This window comes from Phocoena phocoena, chromosome 16 (assembly GCF_963924675.1).
Source record: "Phocoena phocoena chromosome 16, mPhoPho1.1, whole genome shotgun sequence".
Classification (NCBI taxonomy): domain Eukaryota; kingdom Metazoa; phylum Chordata; class Mammalia; order Artiodactyla; family Phocoenidae; genus Phocoena; species Phocoena phocoena.
In genome coordinates, this window is record NC_089234.1 from 47,731,601 (window position 1) to 47,756,092 (window position 24,492).

The window sequence follows — 24,492 nt, forward strand, 5'->3', positions numbered from 1 at the left end:
ACAAAATATGTCATCCAGCCAGCTTCAGCCCATAGGCTGAGAATCTATTTTCTTCAAGCAGAGAAATTGCAAACTTTGCCTTGATCTGATGGGACCTGCAGGAAGACCTGAAGCAGGAGGAATCAGACTGCCAGGTCCAAGGCTGTGCTGGCATTTTTGAGGAATATTTTTCGAGTTAATTGACTTTGGGCAAATCAAGCATCTGGGATTGGAATTAGCAGCCTGGGCCAGGAGGCAGAGGTGGAGGCTAATGACCTTGGACTTGCAACAGGATGACTTGCATGTTATCCTGGACAGCTCCCCAGAGGGCAGGCCCAATAACTGCCCTCTCTGGATCCCCCAGTATTTGCTTCAGAGGCCAGAAATCCCCAGCAGCCTGGAGAGAGGCTATGGCCCAAAACTGTATCTTAGCAAATCAATGTCTCCCACCCTGACAGAAGGAGGTGCTTGCTGAATCCCTGGGGGGTTGTGTGAGGCACGTGAAGGGGCAGGAAGAGGGAGGAGAAAAGCACTCATTGCAGACTTCAGAACCACAGCTAAGACAGGTTTTCAGCTTCCATAGAGGATTCTCCTGTGCAGGGTCCTCGCCTCCTTCTTGCCTCACCCAGGTCCTGGCCTTGCTCCTGGGGTCTCCAGCCTGCCATAGGCAGAGAGAAACACAGGGAGGAGGAGCAGACTACCAAGTGTCAGAAAGCCCCACAGACACCCAGGCTTGTGTGCCTAGCTCAGACAAGAGTCAGGACTGTCTTCAGCCTGTGTTATCGTGGTTCCTCTGCCATTTACGTAATGGAGGGCCTGGTGGAGAGCACTGCCTGTGCATCTCAGGGAAGACCTTGGACCATCTGGGTTGGAAACCCATGGATGGGTTCACCTCTGTGGAGGGGATGACATTGGGTGCCTTTAATGATCTTAATGGGTCAGAGGCGGTGGTGAGAGGCCCCCTGATTGCTCAAAGCCCAGCCCCGCTGCCTCAGAGTGGACCATCAGTGACAACAGGTGAGCCCAGGGAGAAAACAGATGTTGGTTCTGACACAACTGCTTCCTCAGAGGAGTCCCCTGGGAATTCAGTTATGGGGTAGCCTGCAATAATTGTGAGATCAGAGGGAAGTCAGCACTCAGCCACTCCTAACACAAACCTTTGGATGTTGCCCTTACAGAATCCTACCAACTTGGGTTTTATGCATATGGCCTAAGTCCAGACAGAATGAAAGACTATACTTGCAGATATAAGTTGGACAAAACCGAAGTCTTCAGTAAGTACCTACCTTGGTGCCTCCAAGTAACACACTTCCCACATTGCTCTGCATTCCTTAGAGCCAACCAAGACTTCAAAGCCCTTGCTGACCACTCACTGTGGACACTGTGAGTATAGAGGCAGCATGGACAATGGAAGGAGGGACCTGGCTGGGAAGCCTGGCCACTGCTCCCTTCATCTCAGGCCAGGAAGTGATCAATCCCCAGCACATCAAGAGCTTCTTGGGTCAGGGCGTACACCTTTCAAGGCTGGGTTGGGGGTGCTGGGTCTGTCCTCACTGCTACACTCCCCCCACACTTTCCTCGGCCCTCACTTCCCTTGAGAGACAAGGACTTGAATCTCACGAGTCTGCTGGTGGGAAGTGGAGGCGGCCCCAGGGCCCTGAGTCTGGGCCAGGTGCACTGAGTTCACCCAGGACCGTGTGGTCACCTGGGATTGAGAGAGGATTGCCAACTGCCAGGCCTGGGCCCCGGAATCCTGGCTCTGGCCCATATTACATGTGTGATCTTGACCTAATGAGTGTTCTGCTCTCAGCCTCTATTATCTGTACTGTGAAATGGGGCCAGTATGGTAGGTGCACTAACTAAGCCCTATCACATATGTAAAGCTACTGTTTGGAAATACTCAGGCACCAGGTGTCCCTCCAGGATGGTGAGAGGCCTGAGGAAGCACACAGTTGGGGAAGCAGATGTGTCCTCAGCACTGAGGTGGGCCTGCTCTCCCCCACAGAGCGCCTGGGGACAGTGGGACTTTCTCTTCTTCCTCAACTCTCTCAGTTAGCCCCATGATACATTGATTTAATATGATGATATTATGTTCAGTGACTTCTCATTCCAGGGCCATCTAGTAAACCCAGAGTGAGCCCTCGCCCCATCACACTTCTGGGCCATCTCTCCTTCTTCCACGGGTGCATAGAACGCGCAGGGCTCTGCCGTTGCCACACTCTCTCACCACATAGTGTGTAGATGGCCTCAGGGAGTTAGGTATCTCTTGGTTTATACTTCAGAAGTGATTTGGACTGAGTAACACATTTATATGGGGAGCTAATGTTTACTACATCTGGTAGTGGACTGTGTCTTACGTGCACTACCCCAGTTAATTCTCAAAAGACCTAGTGTTACTGCTTTGTATGCAGCCGATGCGGCACGAGCTAGAAAGTAGACACAGGTGACCTGATTGCATAATATAGGACTTTGACCTTGCTGATGACAGTCCTTGAAAAAGATTGGGAACAGCCTGTCCTCCAAGAAGTGTATTCAGATCCCTCCTCTGGGTTCAATGGCTGTACTGTTTTCTCACCCTTGCTGTCACCTGTGTTTCCCTCTGAGGGGGACCAGCATTAGGGTTTCACATGTCCTGCGCTCCTCTGCTGACCGCCGTGCTGCACGTGGTCAGAGGCTGACCAGAAGTGGAGGATCAGGACTGTTTATTGCCATGAGCCCCGATGCACTGATGAGGACTAATGTGGTTGTCTCTAACTGTATTTTCCTCTGATTAAAACATCTGGGAAAACATTTTCGTATATATAGAAAAGCATAACAAGGAGTAATTTTAAAACCAATATTTCTGTATGTTTTATATTATCTATTTTAGTGTATAATGATTTCATATATTAAGAAATCTTTAAAATACAGCAATGGAAATATTTGGTTTAATCAGTTAATATTGGTTTCAAAGCTCCTCTGCAGTCAACCATGCCTTTCTTGGCCCTCAGTATACGAGGTGCCTGCATCACCTCACTCTCCCTGCTCTGTGAACACTATGGAGATTACACCACATTTCTTTGTGATTTTTTCACACTAATCCCAATCACCCTAACCCTCAGGCACAAATCCTTCCCCCTAAATGTAACTGGTGATTAGTTTCTATATCAGTACCAATGAAGGGGAACACAGTTCAGAAGTTCGTAGCTAATCTGAGAACTGAGTTATAGCCAATAGGTCACGTGGAAGGGGACCATCTGTGCGCAACAGGCCTGACCTGTGGCCACTGTCAGGGTGTGAAAAGATTTAGGGCTCAGGAGAGACGAAGGTTCCACAGCTACTAGTTACGGACTGTCTGAGCCTCCGGAGTGCCACCTCCCAGCTCCCATAAAATTACAGAACAAGCACGAACACAGAAGCCCTGTTCCCCTCAGGCTTCCCTGTGTCCATAAATGTCACCACCACCCACCCAGGCGCTCTGCTCACTAACCAGCACATCGTCCTTGACTCCTCTTTGCTCTCATCCCACATCCAGTCCACCTGCAGGCCCTGCTATCTGTGTGTCCAAACTTACCCGAACCTGGCCAGCCACGCGACAGGCTCACTGCACTTAGAATAAAGCCCAAACCCCTTCTCAGGGCCCACGAGGCCCCGCCCCCGCTCCTCACTCACGTCTTTCCCACAACAAGCTCAGCTAGTTCCGCCTCAGGCCTCAGAACAGGTGCCTACAGCCTGGACCCTCTTCCCCAGACCTTTCCCTGCCTTTCCCCTCATCTGGTTTCACTCCGGCGCTTATTTTCTTCATTGCTTGTTACTTTATTGTCTGTCTCCCTCTCCAGTCCCACAAATGTCAGGTCCTTGAGAGCAGGGCCTCTGCCTGCCTTGTTCCCACTAGACGCCAGAGCCCTGACAGTGCCTGGTGCACAGTAGGTGTCAGAAAAAGGCAGAGAAGAGAAGCTGCTTCTGCCAAAGTGGTAGCTCTGCTTCCAAGGGCAGGCAGAAGGGGAGGGGCGGATGGGTGGACAAGTCCACTGACATTCTTCTCATGTGATTGCCTTTCAGCTAAACCACCTGACTCAGTGACTGCAGAAAAAATAATTTGCCCAGGACATATTTTTCTTAAGGATGGACAGTAAGTGTTTAGGTTAGGGGGCCATTTGGGCAGGTGTCGCTACCATGAGTACAGAATGTGGACTGCCCCCTTTACTGGGGCAGCACCTGTCTGTCTCTGGGAGGGCTCAGGGCATCCTCCGCACCTGCCCTGGTTGACAATCCCCCGAGGTGCTCAGGGGTCCGCGGTGGCCCAGGCTCTGCTGAGGAGGGCAGGATGTGGGAGATGGTGTGCCCCAGGGCTGGTACCTTTGCTCCAGGCAGCTTTTCCGAGTGAAGCCAACATACCGTGTACATACAGAGGAATCGGGATGGTGCCACCATACAGCCATCCCTGGTCACTTCGCTCCTGGTCTTGAGGGCATCTGACCCCATGCAGGGCTCCTCACTGCCTGGTCAGCCCTCATTGCAGAGGTCAATCTCATGGTGTCTGGGGGTGAGCTCCCCTTACCCTTGCTGCCTGCATTTGAGGAGCCCCAAATGCCTAAATGCAAAGCCATTATCATGAGGAGAGCTAGGGCTACAGGTTGAGCCAAGTACAGGAACTGTGTCTATCCTGTCTCTTGGGTCACCATCTGCCCTTTCTGTGCTTTAGGGTGGTCGTTGTTGATTACTCTCTGGACCTGGGCAATACCTGGAGTGAGAGAAGATTGAATGTCACCAGCAAAGACTGTGTGAGTGAATGTTGGGCTGCAGCATCCCTCGGGCTAGCCAGAGACCCTGCTTGGGAGGGAGAGACAACCAGGGATGCAAGAGAGGGGAATAACATCACCAGGGAAAGGCCAGCAAGTAAAGAAGTAGCCTTTGCAGGTATGCACCTCTGGTAGCATTTCACAGCCAGCTCGGTGCCCTTAGTCCTTTACTGTGGAGCTGTCCCCCTACTCTGGTTTGTGAAATTCACTGGAATGCTTCTACAAGACTTGGGGTAAAGCCAGCTGCCCAGGTCCTGCAGAAACTCTGCCCTCTCTGTGAACCAAGTATCATTGAAAGTATGTGGAAGGGACCAATTCGAGCTCTAATCAGAGTTCAGAAACAGTGCTGAGGCTCTGCCCACCCTGGACCCACCTTGCCACCTCCCCTGGCGCCAGCCTTGTGGTGAGGAGCTCAAGGCTCCATCCTGGATTCCAGCCGGGGTGAGCAGGAGAGGCTGGGGGACTGTGTACAAGGAGACAGGGTCCAGGGCCTCTGAGACAACTGGGCCCTCCATATCGGGGTCCCTGGCACAGGGGTCTGGAGAGTGGGAGCAGCTGTGGCCATGAAGAGTCAGGGTGTGTTTGCACTGCGATGGTATAGCAGCGGGCAGGGCTCTGGACCCCTCTCATAACCGACACAACCCTGGCCTCCCACGCCTGTTTGGGGAACACCGACTGTCACTTAGCAGATGTCATCAACCTCCCTGCGGCCACTCCTCCTTTCTCGTGCACCTCAGTTGCCCCTCTCCACTAACTGGCTCTGACCTGTGCAGGGGGACTCTCCCCTCTGTTGCTGGGAAGCTGGCAGGGCCGGTGGGAAGGGCGGGGCTCAGCTCAGGGAGAGGAAGCTGCGAACAAAGTGCTGCTCCCAGGGGCCCTCTTTTCCCAGCTCCACAGCATCCGGGCCCCTTAGCCTGGGGCAGCCCGCCATGGGGGACAGAGCACATTAGCCTGGAGTGAGGTTTCCCTGGGAGAAGGAACGCGTGTGCCTAATGCCACCGCCCTTGTGTCCAGTCCCAGCTGGTGAGGGTTCCCGCAGCGTGACGATCCCCTGTGTGTCTGTCTCCGCTTGTCCCTGCACAACCACCTCCGGACCCGAGATTAACCTCCACGTTTCCCAGCAGCAGTCCTGCCACGGAACGGCCCCCGTCCACAGGCACATTGAGAACTCGGGAGCCGCCCGTGACTCCGGGCCCAGCACAGGGTCACCCTCAGCCCCACTCGGCGTCTCCTTTCAGCCTCGCTGTTTCCTGGGCACAGGTTCCCTCTGCCCCCTTCCCCCCCTGCTTCTCTCAAGCAGAGGCTTGATGTAGGGAAGGGCTGGGCAGCGCGGGTCCACAGATGCAGCACACATGCCCTTATTATGCACAACAAGAGGAGAACAGAGCCCGTTCCTTAATCCCCCATGTGGACCTGGCCTGTGTGTGGGCTTTCTACAGTCGCTCTCAAGTGCCCGCTCACTTCCTCACTCCAGATGTGCAGACGGAGCCTCCGAGAGTGGGAGTAGCTTGGCCCGAGGCTGCAGAACGGGGAAGTAGGGGAGGGAGGCTATGGGGAGGTGAGCAGGGTGTCCTGCCTCTGCTCTTGCCCCCACACCTCTCTGGGGCCCTGAAGCCCCTCCCTCACCAATCTGTGTGTCGTAGCATTTTGTGGTCCTTACAAAACCCCTGTGCTCTCAGCCAAGGCAGGCAGTGAGGGCAGGGTTGTCACTCCTTGGAGGACTGGTATTCCTTGACTGGGCCCTGGGGAGAGTTGCGGAACAGGGCCAGTGCTGGGGTCTGTGGCCCAGGGCTCCACAGTAGCTCTCTGGGTACCAGCCATGATCTCTTCTCCCCACTGTGATCCCTCTGGATGAGGAAACCTGAGGAGAAGGGGAACTGTGAGGTCTGGTGTGGGAAGTGGATATTGGGTTCACGGGAGGAGATCACCCAGGCCAACCCCAGGACATTGGCATTTGTGCCCCGCACAGAATGAGACTGTGGAGCCCCCAGCTGTCCCAACTACAACCAGAGTGACCACAGTGCCTACCACTGTCAGGACAAGGAGGACGACAAGGATGACAACGAAGACCACAGTGCCTACAACTGTCACGACCAGGAGGACGACAACAAGGACAACGAAGACCACAGTGCCTACAACTGTCACGACCAGGAGGACAACAACAAGGACGACGAAGACCACAGTGCCTACAACTGTCACGACCAGGAGGACGACAACAAGGACGACGAAGACCACAGTGCCTACAACTGTCACGACCAGGAGGACGACAACAAGGACGACGAAGACCACAGTGCCTACAACTGTCACGACCAGGAGGACGACAACAAGGACGACGGAGACCACAGTGCCTACAACTGTCACGACCAGGAGGACGACAACAAGGACGACGGAGACCACAGTGCCTACAACTGTCACGACCAGGAGGACGACAACAAGGACGACGGAGACCACAGTGCCTACAACTGTCACGACCAGGAGGACGACAACAAGGACGACGGAGACCACAGTGCCTACAACTGTCACGACCAGGAGGACGACAACAAGGACGACGAAGACCACAGTGCCTACAACTGTCACGACCAGGAGGACGACAAGGATGACAACGAAGACCACAGTGCCTACAACTGTCACGACCAGGAGGACGACAACAAGGACGACGAAGACCACAGTGCCTACCACTGTCACGACCAGGAGGACGACAAGGATGACAACGAAGACCACAGTGCCTACCACTGTCACGACCAGGAGGACGACAACAAGGACGATGACAACAACGATGACAATGAAGACCACAGTGCCTACCACTGTCACCATGACAACTACCGTGACAACTGTTGCCACAACTACCGTGACAACTGTTGTCACAACCACAGTGACTACAGTTGTCACAACAACCACAGCGACTACAGTTGTCACAGAAGAGGAGACCACAGTGCCCATGGCTGTCACCCAGAGCCCAGCTGCCAACAATCCTCTCTTGTACCCTACACTCATCCCGTCCCTGGTCGTGATACCGTTGCTGCTTGTCTGCATCTGCTGCTGCAAGAGGGTGAGTGACCCCTGCCCGCACAGCCTGGTCCAGCCCTCACCGACCCCTGAGGGACCAGCCCCATGCCTGCCCCATGATCCTGCCTGTGGCCGGGTTCCATCAGCTCTGGGGTCCTCACACTAGCAAACAAGGCACAGACTCTGTCCTCCCATCCCGGGCATAGACACAGCCGGCTTCTAGGGGGCCACCTGCTTCATGCTTTCACCTTCACAGGGAGGTGGCCTATGGACTGTCCCAGCCCCTGGGGCAAAAGGACCCCAGGCCTCCCGAGACCAGGGCTGCCCCACAGCAGTCAGACTTCTGAAGGACTCAGGTAGACCAAGGCCCCAGGAATCTCCGCTGTTGGGGGACAAAGAGGGGTCTGCAAGGGCACTGATGGCCCAAAGGGAGAAGGATGCTGGCCAGGAGGATGCTAACCCTGGGGGCAGCTGTGCCTTTGAAAACAGCATGGATCCCTGTCCATCTCTGGTGCCTTCCGTCATTCCTTCATCAGTCATCACTAAGTCACCAGGATGTGCGGGGCCCCGTGCTGGGCACAGAGGGGCAGAAATGAAGCAGCCGCCACCCTAGCCCACAGGCGCTCACCATGTCTGGTCTGGTATTGGTAGCTGGGGGGCATTGAGGGTAAATGTCACCTTCAGAGGGTGTGGCAGGTGCCCTGATAATGATAAAGGACAGAGACTGGCCCTGGGTGGGAGGGAAGGCAGAGGCGCTGGCCGGCTGGGTTTGCAAGGACACAGGCCAGGGGTGGGTGAAGAAGAGGAACAAGCAGAGCTGAGAAAGGACAAGCAAGGCAGCATAGAAGCCAGCAGGTCAGATTTCTGCAAAGGGCGAGAAGTGAGGAGAGAAAGCCGGGTTGGGGAGAGGGAGGTGGACTGTCATCCCTGAGGGCTGGGAGGCAGGGAGGGCTGCAGGGGGAGGGAGGGCAGGGGAGAGGAGGAGGGGTGTGGGGAGTGTTCTCTTGTCTTCATATGATGTCAGGGCTGCGGCTGAAAACTCTACCAGGGACCAGGGGCCTTAGTCTGCCTGTCTCCCCCTTGACCCTCCACGGAGGTACCGATTCCCCTTTGATGACTGAGGAGCCTGAGGCTCAGGGAGGCACCTAGGTTGACACCCCAAAGCCCATGTTTGATCCCTTACTGCTGACGAGCAGGGTCCTCTCCTGTCTGCATAGTTGAGCCAGCACCTTCCATGCCCCTTCCAGCCAGTGTTTATGTCTCTTTAACATCCTAGATCGTCAAGGAGCCACCACCAGCCCAGAAACCAGAAAAAGTAAGTGGTGTGTTTCATTGTGATGTTGTCACCATACTTGATGCACACACTGACCTGCAGAGAGAGGCCCTCTGACATGTATGGGGAGATGCCCTCCTCCGCCCGTCCAGCTCCCACCTACCTGGGCAGAGAGAGGTGGCAGAAAGTAGAGGGTGACAGAGGGCATGGAGGGACCCCAGAGAGGACCTGAGACTCACAAAATGTCACCCGGACAACACGGTTCACCACCTCTGAAGACAGCCTCAACCAGGGCCTTTATCACTGAATCAGAAAGATGGGGTAGCCTATTTCAGGAACAGCTATGATCCCTCCTGATATAAATGGGCTTTTTCTCAATTCCCAAAAGACTCTTTGTAGACTGATCCTTCCCAAGACTGGTGCAAGCATTTGGAGAAGGATCCTCAGGTTTCAGGGACCTGGTCCCCTCCCGAGGCTCTGATGTATGCTGGGCTCCATTTCCTTGGTCTTCGTCCCTGGCTCATGTCAGGGTGAGGGTCGTGACAGGGTTGGCCTTTAGGGCCTGGGGAGCTGAGGAGGGAGGAGGGACTCTTACTGGGCATTGAGCTTTGAGGGAGGCACAGCTCAGGTGAGCACAGGGACCAAGGATCAGGTGAGGAGGCTGGCGCTGACCCAGGGTAGGGGCCCAACCCAGGGCCCATAAGAAGTAGTTAGAGTAGGGGTGCCACGTCGAGGCAGGAGGACCTGGGCCTGAGATCTGGTGGGAAACAGGGTCACTGCCCAGGCTGATGTCTACACTGGCTGCAGTGTGGCCTGGGAAGGCTGGATCTGCCAGAGTCGGGTGAATACAGCCCTGTCACTTGCTAATGCCCACACCCCTGCCAGCTTCCATCCCATGGCACAGCCTCACACCCAGCTTTTCCTACAAGAGTGGTTGCCAGGAACCAAGGGGACAGGATAGAGTTTGTTGATGTTTGGAGAAGAGCCATCTTTGCAAACCAAAAGGAGTTGGTGTGTTTTTCACATGGAGGCCACTCTCTTACGTGCCGGGCACTGCCCATTTGTCCTTGATTCTCCAACAAACATTGGCTGACTGGCCAGTACTTGACAGGAGCCCAGGCAACAGATGTCATGTGTCTGCACCCAGGAGCTGCCAGACAAGAAAGCCTGCAATTTTTTTCTCTTTCTAGAAGCCATGCCCTGTACAGACCAGGGTGATTGTCTCCTGCTGTGGGTGCCAAGAAGACAGGATAAAACAGATGGAGGTGACAAGCACCCTTAAGAAGGGAGGGATGAGCCCCTCAAGGCTGGAGGTTTGGAGGAGGGGGAGCCAGGTCAATGCACACAGACTTGGGCCTAAAACACCTGGCTTGGATGGAGATGAGCTCTATGGGCTCTGGTCTCCCACCTCTCGGTGACAGAGAACAACCAGAGACCCTCCCGACCCTATGGCTCAGGGGAGGACAAAGAGCTGAAGGCTCAGGTGCCCCCTGCCTCCAGGCAGTCCCAGCACCAGGGACCTCGCTTTGGGATGGGCCCAGGATTCTGGATGTTGGGGGCTGACTCACAGCCAGCCAATTCCTGATTCTCACAGAGATTGTCATCAGCTCTGGCAATCTCCTGGGTTTCACTGGCCAGTAACTGCATGACTGAAAACATATAATGACAAACAGACACACACCAGTCAGGGGAAAAAAAATGAAAAAGAAAAGAAACTTCTGAGCCAAGATCTTACCAGCATTAAACTACCCGGGAGTGCCTATGACTCCTGTCTACTCAGTGAGGGAGGGAGAGAGCTCACTGCATTGTCCTTGAGGCCTCTGAGATGAGGTGACAAGGGCCACATGGAGGAGGGGGAGTCACTTCCCTCCCCCAAGTGACTGAGACCCCAGCTGGCAGGGGGCTGAGAGATGACAGGGACGAAGAGGGTCCCAGGTGGCGGGTCTGAGGAAGGAAGACCCCACCATCTCTGGGTTCAGCTTTGCCCTCCTCCCCCTGGTCCTGCCTCTGTCGCTGTGGGATCCATTGGTCCTCCTGGGAGCTTCAAATGGCAGCCGGAGGGCAGGCCCCGCATCTCCCCTGAGAGTCAGTGTGAGGGCACAGACAAGCCAGAGCTCACCTTCCAGAGAGGGAGGAAGCACCTGCCAGGGGCTCGTTCCTGCCTCAGGCCCGGCCCCACCTTCCGCCCACACCACATCCATGTTTTCACCGGTTCTTTGGTTTCCGCATCTCTCTCTTTCCCCCGTTTCAGGACCCTTCCCCCTGAGCAGGGACTGGGACTTTTCCCTGCCTTCTCCCTCTGAGTCCCCCAAAAGCAGGCCCTCTTCCCTCTTCTTCAAGCTCCTGCCCAGTCTCCATGCCCCCCTCACCTTTCTCCTTGAGGACCTCTCCTTGGCTACTGCATGTCTCCTCCAAACTTTGACACTTTTTTCAAAAGTAGCCCCGACTTCTCCTCCTACACCAAAAGTACCGATTTGTTCCAGAACCCAAAACAATCTGTAACCGACAGTGACGAGCTCCCAAAAAACACAGAAGGCTTTTAAGCCCACTGCCCCAGGTGATGGCTGCAGTGCTGTCTCAGCCAGTTTGTGGGGAGGGGACACCACCCATCTGGACGCAGCGTCTGTGCCTGTATCTTCCTCACAACCACATCTGCTTTTCAGGAAAAACTGGATACTTTTTATGACTTTGTCCAGCACTGCAGCCAGCTGCCATTGATGTGGTGTCCGCCCAGGGACATGGTAAGCAGGGCACAGGGATGCTCCCCGTGGGCTGGGGTCTTGCTTGCTTGCCCTTGACAGTTGCCTCCGGCACTGTGGGTCAGAGAGCCCTCTCCGGGCATCTGCCGAGAGGAACGTCCAAGGCGTGGAGACCTGGAGCTCATGAGCCTCCAGACGATTCTCAACATGGTGCCCGTGCATTTCCCCTGCGTCCTCGTCTCAAGGATGTCAGGACCTTTCTTCTCCAGAGCAATGCCCAGCAATTCCAATCTTAAGCAAAAAGGGCTGGAGAGGCCTATTGGACTCCCGTCCATCGTCCCTCCCCACTGCCTACCTGACCCTGTGGGACTGCTGGCTGCACCCCATCCATGAGACCCTCCTGGGCTGCTCACTCAGCTGCAGGAGTGGCGGAGGACATGGTGACACCCCCTCCCCAATGTTGTCTGGTCAACACTGACTGGTTTTACCAGGTAGTAAAGATGCCCTCCTTGTGTCAGTGCCTGTGACAGTGGGGAGAAGCCCAATTTCTCCACTTGTCATCCTTGTTATTTAATAATAATAATGATAGATAATTTTATTGTGTCCTTTCTGTGGGTCAGTTGCTCAAGAACTTTACATGTTTTCACTGCTTTAATCCTCCCAGTGAATGTACAGGTAGATACTACTGTACTGGTAGATCCCAGCTCTATGGAGGCAGGTGTGACCCACAGAGAGGCTGAGTGACTTGTCCCAGCTCAAAAAGGATGGGAGAAGCAGAGCGGGACTTTAATTCTGAGCATGGCTCCACCCTTCTCACTGCTCTGCCCCCCATTCGGGTCAGCACTCATGGTCTCATGATGGTTACCCCCAAACCATCAGAGACCTGTCCTTCTCAGGCCTCCAGATCCGAGGAGGGCCTTGCTCCTGGTTCTCTTGGGAAGCACCTGCCTGGGCATCATATTCCTGGGTGTCCCCATTATCAGACCTTTTGTACAGACTGGGCCAGGGGCCTGGAGGATGTTGCATTCCCAAGATCTGTAGTGAGGTCTGTACTGACCACATTCACTGAATCAGGAAAACACTGGCTCTAGGTGGATGGGCAGGTGGGCGTTTGGAAACTCTAGACAGGCCTGAAAGCCTCTGGACACTGCTGGTGACACACCTGAGGCATGCTCACACCCAGCAGAGACACCGTCTGGTGACAGTGGTGTCGGGGCTCCTTCTGCAGCTGGGCTCCCGGCTCTGGGTCTGAATCGAGCTCTGAGTCCCAGCCTTGCTTGCACAGAAGCCCCATTCTCCACCTGTCTCTAGACAGCTCTCTAGACACTTGAAAGTCATGAATATCTCAGTGAGTGCCTGTTTGGCCAGATCAGAATCTGTGAGAGAGTGACAGTTAAGCTGAGAAATAACTGATAAAAATAAATCCAGAGAGGTCCTTCCAAACGGAGGAAACAGCCAGTGCGTATGGCCTGGGGCTGTAGGGCTTGGTGAATTGAAAGGCTCGAAATCAAGTACTGTCCTCATCAACCCAATGGTCAAGATGTTCACAAGATACCCAGTGTCACCACATAGGGTGTGGGGGACAGAGGCACACCAGTCCTGCAGGTCAGAGTGTTGCAAGGGCACCAAATCCAGTTGTTCCACTGCATGTGGTCCACACACACTGAGCCCTCTGATAATGAATGAATGAATGGGCACTTCTAGTTACACGAGCTCCTGTGTAGAGGCTTTAGGTCATGTCTATGATACAAGGAGGCATTTTGGATCTGACAATATAGGGCACAGAAATCTGCTTTGCGGGACACTGTGCAGGGATGGGGAAAGGTCCCTTTGGCATTTTCAGGAGTGACTGTAGGAAAGTACTGACTTCAACCTGTTACTAAATCTGCCAAGTTAGTCTAGTTTCTGAAACGCTCTATGCCTTACCTTTTTTTTTTGACAAAAACAGGGATAAAATAATAAAATGCCACTGAACAAATAATGCAGTTATGAAGAATGCTAGGTCAATTTTTGCTGAGGCTAAGAAAGTGTCCAGGTGAGTCCGAATAACCCAAAGTCCAGAGGTCCTGGAGTCCCATTGACAGATCCAGTCCAGGGCTGCCCAGAGATGCTGTCAGCTGGTCAGTGTGCTCACCACCTCCCTGTGGTGCTGCAGACAGATTATGGTGTCCCAAAGGGTCTGCATCAATCTCTACCCAAACCAAGGGGTCTGTATGTGCTGCTGCCTCCAGAGCCCATCACCCATCTGAGGGTGCCGTCACCTGCCCTTGCACTGCGGACTCAACCCCAGCCTGAGGGTTGTAGTGAGAACCCATCCCTTCGGCACACACTCACCAAGAGAGCCTGGGCAATGCTGGGGCTACAGTGGCAATACGCCCTTGTCCTTGCTAACCAGGCTCCCAGTGCAGAGGGGAGCAGGCAAGTTCAACACCAGAGCAAAGGGAGTCCAGAGTCAGAACAACGGGGCTCCATAGGGAAGGAAGGGCAGATGTCCAATATCTGAACAGACTCTAGAATTAGGAGCGCCGCCTGGAGGCCGGCACCTAGGGAGAGGAAGGGCATCAACAAAGGCGCACCCTGGGGATCCTGACAGGTACTGGGCCTAATCCCCTTGAGCCAAGGAAACCACAGCCTTCTGCTCCCAATTCCAATGGCTTCTCAGTGACCTTCTCTCTCTACTCTTCTTCACACAGGGGAGGTGCATCAACTTCACCTTAATGAATCCCCACTGCACACAAATGTTCCGCGGCCCAAAGATCTGCCTTCAACCCAGCCAGGAGTGCTTCCCCCTCAGTAGCTGCTGTTCACATGGTCAACATCTCCCACCCATATGCTCTCAGTCACTCACCAGGATGCTGCCGCTGATCCCTCGTACTGCCCGGAAGCTCTGCAGAAGTACTTTGTTACTCCCACCCCCGTAGCCCAACATCTAAAGCACCAAAAACACAAAATTGTTAAGAGCCCCTTTTGTACTGAATTGGACACATATATTGTGTTTGGGTTTCTAGTCAAAAGGTGTTGGGATTTGTTGTCGATTAGCAAGAGAGTTTGTTACGTGGTAAGCACTGCTCCACTGTATGAGATGCAGCTATACTGCTCCTGCCAGGACAAAGCACCCTGGTGTCCTGTGGATGTAGACATGATGAGTCTCATTCCCCACAGACAGGTCTTCATCTGTCACCATGGGTTGAGATACGTGGGGTTTTAGCCAAAATATGCTCTTTCCAAAAAGCCCAAAATATCTTTGATGTATGAATATAGTCTGGTGTCCATTACTCACTTGCTGTTACTTAACCTTCTGGGCAAGTTACTTAATCTCCCTGTGCTTCAAATTCTCACTGAAAAGATGGATAATGGTGTCTCCTCTACAGGGTGCCTTGAGGGTGATAGTAACTGCTACAGTATGCTCAGAACAGGGCCAGGTCACTTGTAAAGACTCAGGGGCCCAGTAGTTAATGTCTTCCTCCTCTGCCCCAGGGAGGGAGAGGATGATGAGCTCAGAGACATCAAGAAATGTGCAGTGAGGACCAAGGTGTTAGAAGAAACCATGACTGGGCCTTTCAGCTCTGGATACCAGGACATGGGGTTGCCACACTTGAGAATTCTCTGTAAACTGCTGACCACATGTAGGTTAACATCCAAGGCCACCACCCATGTAATCTCCAAGGCACTGTCAACAAAAGGTCCTCAAACCTACTACCTCCTTCAGAAATGTAAGTTCCCTTCTTGTACCTTAATATTTCTCATAATATTAAGGTAATTGCAGGGTCCCAATTTCCCATCAGCTCTTCTGATGACACAGACACACCTCCCAATTTTTCAGATCCCTCCTAAAGAATACTTTGAAGACATGATCAGGTTTCCTTCCACAGTTACATGCTAGAGGACTATCAACAGGCAAGAATTCACTGTGAAAATCACAGAATATATATGTGAAGATGAAGCAACACCATGGACCACAGAGTCCAAGAAGGGAAGAAGAGACTGCTTACTCAAAGACCAGTGCGCATACCAATGCAGCAAATCAGGGACCATGAAGAATCAAGGAAACATGAGATGATGAAAAGAAATGAATAGACTCTCTAAAGAAAAAGAGATCTATGGACTCTTGTAGAGAGAATTTAAAATAATCCTCTTAAAATAGTTCAGTGAAATTCAAGAAACACACATAGACACACAACTTCATGAAATTCAGGAGAAAAATGTATCAACAAAATGAGATGTTCAACAAAGTAATAGAAACCATCAAAAGAACAACTGGAAACTAGAGCTGAGGAATACAATGACTGTACTGAAGAATATAATAAAGAGATTCAACAACAAACTCAAGCAAGCAGAAGAAAGAATCAGTGAACTAAAAGACAGGTCATTTGAAGTTATCCTGCCACAGGAGTGAAAAGAAAAATTAATTTGGGCTTCCCTGGTGGCGCAGTGGTTGGGGGTCCGCCTGCCGATGCAGGGGACACGGGTTCGTGCCCCGGTCTGGGAGGATCCCACATGCCGCGGAGCGGCTGGGCCCGTGAGCCATGGCCGCTGAGCCTGCGCGTCCGGAGCCTGTCCTCCGCAGCGGGAGAGGTCACAACAGTGAGAGGCCCGCGTAACGCATAAAAAAAAAAAAAAAAAAAAAAAATTAATTTAAGACTGAAGAAACACTATGGGACATTACAAACAGAAACAATTGTGAATTATGGGAGTCCCATTGAGAAGAGGAAGAGAAAAAGACAGTATGTTTGAAACAAAAGAGTTGAACACTTACCAAACATGGAATGAGAGACGTACATCCAAATTCATGAAGCGCAAAGATTCCCAAATAAGTTGACTCTGCAATGGCTATGGGAAATCACATTGTAAGTAAATTGTCTATGGTCAAAGACACAGGGGATTTTGAAAGCAACAAGAGAAAATGAGTCACCACATGTAAGTCACCACCATAAGAATTTAGAGGGACTTCCCAATACAAACTTTGTAGTCCAGGAGAGAGAGGGGTGATGTATTCAAATATAGAAAGAAAAAAAAATCCTGTCAAAGAAGAATATTGTACCCAGCAAATCTGTTCTTCAGAAATGAAGAAAGAGATCGAAAATATATCAAAACAAACAAAACTGAAAGAGTTCAGCACCAGAAGACCTGCTGTACAAGATTTCCTGCAGGAATTTCATCAAGCAGAAATAAATGCATAATAATTAGCATTGTGAAAACATAAGAAGTTTGTAAAACTCACCGCTAATGACACATATTGTCAAAATCAGACCCTGTAATATTGTAATTTGGGTGTGTAATTCACTTAGAACACTAGTTAAGAGGTTAAAATGTATTAAACAACCATAACTACAATAATATCTTGCTACAAAACATAAAAATATATAAATGTTTATATTGATAACCTAACATGCGAAGGATGGAGAAATAAAAGGAAAATTTATGTATGCTATCAATGTTGTTATCAGTTTAGAATAGGATGTTGTAAATATACTTTAGGTATGGTTCATAATAACCACAAAGATAAAACCTCTGGTAGATACAAAAAAGATGATAAAAGAGGAATCTAAGCATACCTGCTACAAAAAGTCATCAATTAACAAAAGACAGCAAGATAAGAAACTAGGAAAAATGGACCTATAAAACACTTGAAAAAATAAAATGGCAATTATAAGTATTTACATATCAATAATTACTTTAAACGTAAAAAAATTAAATTCAATAGAAACACATAAAATAGCTGAATGGACCAAAAAAAAAAAAAAGAAAAAAACAGCGGTCCAGAAATATGTTTCCCCACAAGAGAATTACTTTAGCCTTATAGACACCCAAAGACTGACAGTCATGGAATGGAAAAAGATACTCAAGCAAATGGTAACCAGAAGACAGCATCGATATCTATACTTACATCAGACGACATAGACTTTGAGCTAACAATGCTCCAGGGACAAAGAAGGTCATTATATAATGATAAAAAAAAAACAACAAAAAAACGACAATCCATCAAGAAAACATTGCAATTGCACATATATATATGCACTCAATATCAGAGCACCTAAGTATATAAGGCAATTATTAACAGAACAAAAGGCAAAAAAATAACACAATAATAGGTGAGGACTTTAATAACCACTCTAAACAATGGAAGGATCATCCAGATAGAGAATTGATAAGGAAGCAGCAGACTTGAACAAAATTATAGACCAAAAGAGGCCTAAAAGATATACACATTTCATTTCATACAATAGCAGCAGAATATACAATTTTCTCAAGCACCTATGGACCATTTTCTAGGATACGTCATATTTTAGGCCACAGGCAAGTCTTGATAAATTTAAGAAGACTGACATCATGCCATGCATTTTCTCCAACTACAATTGTATGAAAGTAGGAATGAATATTGTGAGGAAAGCTGGAAGATGCTAAATTACATGAAAATTAAACAACGCATGCCTGAGCAACCAGTGGACCAGAGAAGACTTTTTAAAAAACAAACAAGTATCTTGAAAAGGCAAACACAGTATGTAAACCAGATCATGCAGTATGCAACAAGAACATTTCGACGGAGGAAATTTATAGAAGTAAATGCATATTTTAAGGAAGAAAATATTTCAACCTCAGGAACTATTTAAAAAAGCACAAAGTTAGTAGAAGGAAGAAAATAATAAAGATTGGAGCAGAAATAAATGAAATAGAAAACAATATAAAAGATTAACAAAATGAAGAGTTACTTTTCTGGAGAACATAAACAAATTTGACAGTAGTTTAGTTAGACTAAGTGAGTAAAAGAAAGAGAAACCAAATTGGTAAAATTATAAATGAAGGAGAAGACATGAAAACTGATATTACCAAAATTAAAGTAATTATAAAACTCTACTATTTAACAACTACACATCAACAAATCGGACAATATTGAAGAAAAGGGGAAAGTCCTAGAAAGTACAACCCACCAAGACTAAATCCTGAAGAAATAGAAAATCTTAACAGACCAATAATGAGTAAGGAGATTCAATTAGTAATCAAACCTCCCAACAAAGAAAAGCTCAGAACCAGATGGTTATACTAGTACATTTTACAAATGTTTATAGAAGAATGAACAACAATCTTTCTCAAAATTTTCTGCAAAAATTGAAGAGGAAGAAACACTACCAAAGACACTTTACAAGGCCAGCACTACCCTAAATCCAAAGGCAGAAAAGGACATTTAAGAAAGGAAAACTATAGACCAATATCCCTGGTAAATATAATGGAAAAAACCTCAACAAATTACTAGTGAACCATTTAAAGGATCATACACCATAATCAAGTGGGATTCTACCCTGGAATGCAAGCATGGTTCAACATACACAAAATAATACATGTGATAGATTAATACATTAAAGGATGTTCAACATCCTACTCATTAGGAAAATGCAAATCAAAGCCACAATGAGATATCACCTCACACCTTTTGGAATTTCTATCCAGGTGCACTAATGCATGGAGATGCTTGGAGGGATCCATGTCAAAAGCCCATGTCCTCACTGAAAGGGGTCTATAAAATGTACATTTAGCTTTTCCACCACTGCGGTGCAGGAAAGCCAAGTAGAAGGGATGACATACACAGGTTGATTGAACCAACAGACAGAACCTGTCACTGTGGCACTGAGTACAGCTCACCACATGAAGAGGCTGAGGGGACACATACATGCAACTCTGTTCCCCAAAAGTATCCTCTCTCCCCTCAACTGTCTTTGAGTAAACAATTTTTTGTGGCATGTGGCCAGTGGTGGTTCAGAGCCAGCTCATAGTGCCTTGTAATAGTAAACTATTAATAAATTATATAAACACAATAAATATCCCAAACTCACCACTTCCTAATTCTTTTACTAGTTTTCACTATTGAATATCTTGGTGCGGATGGTACCACAACTGTTGGGTCTGTATGTGGGCTGTGGTGCCCTGCTTCTGTGCATTTCTGCCCAACTCCACACCTAATGACATCAAGTCAGCCATAATGGGAGCATCTATGGCATATGCTATAAATCGGGGCTTCATTTCTTGGTTCATTGTTTTTCTGGACTTAAGAATGTGAGGGGGAAAAGTTAATTCAGTTTAAACTAAAAATTACGTCCTGTCTGAATTCTTTCCATTGTGATTAGTGCAAAAATTTGAAAGAATATTCTTCAACTGTTAAACTATTCTCTATTTTGAAAAAGACATCACCCAAAACACTGAGAAACAAGTGAAATTTAGACAGCTGTCTTCATTGTTTCATTTTCATGTTAACTTTACCGCAAATGAAAATACCATCTGACATTCCTGTTGTAACTACATGCTGAGAGCCAATTATTAAACATTTACCCGCACACCACCCATGAGACCCAAATGATTTGGAATTCTGGGCACTGGAATACCAGAGACACCCTCCTGGTGTTAGAAAGGGGGCAGGAAATCCTCCAAAGGGCAGGAAGAAAATACAATACAAAAAGAGAAGTCGGAACTGCAAAAGCAGGTGCAAGGCAGTTAAAGAAAAGTAAGAATTAAATCACAAGTGTTTTGCAAGGACTGTTTTGAGCAAGGCATATGGTCCAGACACAGAAACCCATTCCATATCTCTTAGGGGTGATTTTCATTTATTTACTCAACAAATACAAATCTCTGCTCAGCCTGTAGATAAAAAGATGAACACAGTGGGGCCACTACTGCACATTCAGTAAGAGGAAGAAAGCCTAGTTATAGTAGGATCTACTGAAGCCTGTGCTAATGGTGTGGGACAACTGCGGTAGGACCAGGGATGAATAGTCACTAATAATGTGCTACCTAAGAAATGCCCCATCAAGGAGGTGACATTAGCTCTGGAGTTTGATGGATGAATAGGAGTTTTCCAAGAAGCAATGGTGAAAATAGCACAGGCAAAGAAGGTCTAGGCATCCTCCAGTCATGAGGAAAAGGTTGAGGGACACAAGTTCAGTAGGACAAAGAGCCACCCCTAAATGATACCCTTCTATTCATACTAAGCCATCCAGACTCACCTGTGACTCCATCCCCACTGAGTGCGTCAAGGGAGGGAAAAGGAAGAGGGTCACAGTAAGAGCCATCAATCAACTTGCACAGCTCCTTTCTCTACAGACCTCAGAACAGCTTACCTTCATTAACCCTCATGTCCTCAGGCTACCCTGGGAGGTGGAAGCAGGCACCCACCCCCCATCTGATGCCCTGCCCGGGTCACAGTCCAGATGGTGGGCTGAGGTACTCATAATTGCCCCGCCTGCCAGATAGAGCAGGTAGATCAGGGGCGCAAGTCAGGGGTCCTGATTCCCAGTGCAGAGACTCACAGAGAAGTTCTGCCCACACTCCAGGGGCCAGTACCTAAACTGAAGGCTGAGAGAGGACTACTTTTATCCCCAACAGAAATTATAATCCAGTGCTATGCCCTTCCACAGCTAGCAAATTTATCCTGTGTGAGGACTGCCAGGTTTGCTGTCAGGGTTGCAGAGCCAAAGCTCAGGGTGTGTGGAGCCTGCTGGGGCCCCAACACTGTCCTTGCTATTACCCAGCCTGACCCTCTCCTCCTGGAGAAAGACTGCGTGTCTATTTATCTGTGTACCCCACAGGACTTCATGAGGTGGCAAGTAGCACACTCTCAGGAAGTGTTGGCTGCACCGGACTTAAGGGCACTCTTTTGTACCCAGGTTCTCAAACCAGCAAATGGGAAGGCAGGATTACATGATAACTATGAGAGTAAAGCAGACATCCGATGGTTTGGTTTGAATTTATGCTGCCAGCATCCTTCCTAAGAAAACCTAATTTCAGTTTGAGGGGATTACCAGACTCTCTGAAGCAGCTCAATCCCTGTACTTTTCCAAGATTAGTTCTCCAGTCCTCCCTTTGATGCTGGGATCTATCCTCTCCTCTCCTATCGCTTCTCACCCTCACCAAAACCTTCTAACTAATCTTCTTGACTAAGATGGCCAGAGTCGGTCTTTGTTTTTGGTATCTAAAGAACCCAGACTGCTATAGATGCAGCAACTCACCCTGACTCAGAGCGCAATGCCACCTGCTTTCACCTTCAGAATTCCATCACAGAGGAGGGACCACACCGCACAACTCTGCCACTCAGAGGTCAGGCTCAGTACTGCCCCGCATCTGTCAGCATCTGTCAATACAGCAGCTGCTGTACTGACACAAGGCTTCCACCAGTTAGTTTTGACTTGGTTGACAACTCTAATACGCTTGCACCCTGATTCACAGCAGATTATTTTCCTTGCTGCTCTGCATGCCAGCTTTCCTCACAAATCCTCACATGTGCTTGGACACTTTAAACCCCTGGACACGGGAGCTGCTGCAGCACAGGTGACCAGAGGGTAAAAGCTGGACAGTAACATCCAGACATGGCGGGTTGGGTCTGGAGCTGTTCCTGTTCCCTGCTCCCACATCTGGGGGCAGCCATCTCTCCACCAGGCCCTGCCCCTGCACCAAGTGTGGGTCTCCCTCTCCACTCTCTTGAAGTGACCACAACTGTTCTTCACACATTCATACACTTGCTTCTCCTCTGCTCACCTGTCAAAGCTCACCTGTCAAAGCTTCTGCTTTGCCCTTGAGGCGCTCACGGCTGCAGGGGAGACACACAATGGCCATAAGTAAGGGTGGCACCCAGGAGGAAAGGGAGCCGTCAGCCCTTCTGGGAAGACATTCATCCCTGCCCTTCCCTGATCTGCTCCACCAGCAAGTTCTTAAGGCTTGCAAACCCATCTTCAAGCGCCCCCTCAGCTTGTGAGAGGTTTGCTGGACCACGCTCAGCTGAGTGTTCCGAGTTGTCATCGTTAACAAATATGTCTCCTGAGCCCAGGAGGACCGTGAGGAGGGGACAGCTCTGCTCCTTCCTCACAGGAACATCACTTGAGTTCATCTTAGCTCCTTCCTCTTGCCCTGCCTCCTGCCCCACCTGGAAAAGGAAGCACAGGTGCCTGCCCTCCTTCTCACTATCTTGGCAACAGGAGTCTGTGACACATGTTTTGCATATGTCACCTCCTTCCATCTACAGCACACCTGAAGGGTCATCACCCTCTTTCACAGATGAAGAGGACCCAAGTCCTGCAATACTAAGCATCCTGCCCTATGCCGCCTGCAAGGATGAGGCGCAGCTGGGATTGAAACCCAAGTGTGTGTCGCCAAGCCTGCTTTGGTTGCACTGGCCATGTCACCCTCCCAGCCCCCAGAGGTGAACACCAAGTCAACCATGTGACCCAAACACCAAATGAGGGCATGTTGAGGGTTTAGGTCTCCTTTTCCTGCCTCCTCTCCCACTTCTCCCAAACTTTTACCCAATCAAAAAGTCAGATTCTAGGGCTTCCCTGGTGGCTCAGTGGTTGAGAGTCCACCTGCCGATGCAGGGGACACGGGTTCGTGCCCCGGTCTGGGAAGATCCCACATACCGCGGAGCGGCTAGGACCCGTGAGCCATGGATACTGAGCCTGCGCGTCCGGAGCCTGTGCTCCACAATGGGAGAGGCCACAACAGTGAGAGGCCCGCGTACCGCAAAAAAAAAAAAAAAAAAAAAAGTCAGATTCTATGTCTAACCTCTGAGCTTTCAACAGCTCCTGAGGAAACACACGCCAGTGTTACCCTTCATCCCACTCCTGTGTGACCCTGGGTTTCATTTGCCGTTTTATCCTGAAAGGATGTCCAAACTGTGCCACCAGGGACATCTGAGCCTCTCCTAACATCCTTTCCAGACTGATTCCTCAAAGGAGATGCCATTGACATCAGAGATTAATGAGAGCCAATGTTCCTAGAAGAGACATAAGTGGCTTTATCAATCCAGTGAGTGACCCTGAACTGACTATCCCATCTCTCTCAGCCTCAGTTTCCCATCAATAAACTGGGGTTGGGCTAAATTATCTCCACAGTCCTTTCCAAATCTACCAACGTATGACTCCAGCTGGGATGAAGCTGGAGTAATTACTTTTTTAAAACTCAAAACCAAAAATATAATTAAGAAATAAGAAAAGGTATTTTTTAAATCCTGAACATAATACTAGGAAATGAAATACAGCAATGTATAAAAAGGGCAATACATCAAGACCAATGAGGGATCACCCCAGAAATGCAAGTCTGATTCAGGTTTGAAACATCAATAGAATTTACCACATCAGCAAAAGGGAGAAGGGAAACATGATTATCTCAATGAAGGAAGAAAAAAGTTGTAATAAGTTCAAGTCCAGCATCGTAACAGGAACAGCCTGACAAAAGGCATCCGCACAAATTCTCTCAGCTAACCTTATCCACAGTGGTTCAATGGGGACAGCTTCTCCCTGAGACCTGGGACTTGACAAGGATGCCCTCTCTCCCCCCGAGAAGGTCCCTGTGTCAGTGTGGGGAGGATCCTGTGCAGTTGATTTTCTGATAGAAGCCAACTCTCAGAATCATCAAGAAGTGTCTGATGAGGACAGGGGTGTAAGAAAAGTCATGACTGGGACTTTCAACTCCGGGTACCAAGACATGGGGCTCCTAGACACGAACATTCTCTGTAAAAGCCTGCTGACCACATGTAGGTTCACATTCCGAGCTCACCGAGCACATAAACCTCAAGAATTAATTGGAACAGGCCCTGACACCTGTTACCTCCTTCAGAAAGGACCCTAAGTCTCTAGAACAGAAGACCAATCCCATTAGTAATGAGAAGAATGCAAATTAAGACCAAAAAGAGATGCTGAATCGATAGGAAAATATATAAAAATAGGACAATACCAAGTGTCATGAAGAATATGAAGCACGGAAGACCCAGTAGGTT